This window comes from Limulus polyphemus, unplaced genomic scaffold (assembly GCF_000517525.1).
Source record: "Limulus polyphemus unplaced genomic scaffold, Limulus_polyphemus-2.1.2 Scaffold11943, whole genome shotgun sequence".
NCBI lineage: Eukaryota > Metazoa > Arthropoda > Merostomata > Xiphosura > Limulidae > Limulus > Limulus polyphemus.
The window spans coordinates 11,427-12,469 of NW_013677553.1; positions in this window are offsets into that span (position 1 = coordinate 11,427).

Consider the following 1,043-nt stretch of genomic DNA (forward strand, 5'->3'; position numbering starts at 1 on the left):
TGAATTTAACAGATAGATAATTTTGTATATGTGAATGTAAATATAATCTGTTATTTTCAACATTCTAGTAAATTTTGTTCATGTCAACTTTTCTCTAATAAAAAAAAAAACTCTCCTATATCTGTTAACTCTCATTTTGTCGAAACGAATTAATAGAAAAACTAAAGGTATTTCTCGTCATTAAAGAAACACAAAACTCTATAAATTGTAGTGATGATTTAATGATAACTAAATTATAGTTTAATGTGCTAGTAACGAAAATCTACTTTATTTTATAAATGTTAAATGCCTATAAAGGAAAGATAACGGAAAATAAATTAATATGCTAGAAATAAAATGGGCTTGATATTTTCGTGCATTTTCTCTCAACTCCGCGGAGAAGGAACCGTAGACACGTAACAAATATGATGATAATATTTTGGAATATTTCGTCAGAATTAAGGTTTTTATGTTTCTTTTTAAAACACTCTTTTGTTAACTTGTAAGGCAAACATGAAGAACCAATTAAAATAAAATAAATTTACTCTAATATCAAATATTCTTGGTTCATACAAATAAGATTGTGATCAATTACATGAAGCTAAATGTTTTTGTGAACGTATACATCTTTCTCTCAATAGGCGGAGCTGGTTAACTTGAGAAAACACAATAGGTACAGTGAAGGGGAGAGGGTTTTCCCCTGGGAGTTAACTGGCATCGCGGACGATATTGCTTTAGTAGCTACCACATTTTCGTGAAATTTACTAGCTTTCTAATGTTATACTGTTTGTATTTTCAAATTTGGCGTTCAACCAGATACGGGAAAACTTAGTTTTTTTTAAACATTGTGGGCAGAGCGTGGCCCACAGTTAACATGTCAGACTGTGGATCTTAAATCGTGGGGGTTTGCGCCTCATTACTGCCAAAAATAGAAATAGAGCTATGCATCTTTCGTACATGAATACATCATAAGAGTAACGGTCAAATTCCACTATTCAATTATAGCAGTGAAAGTTTTGACAGTACAGAGAAGGCAGATAACGAACACCACCCTTTCTAGGTGA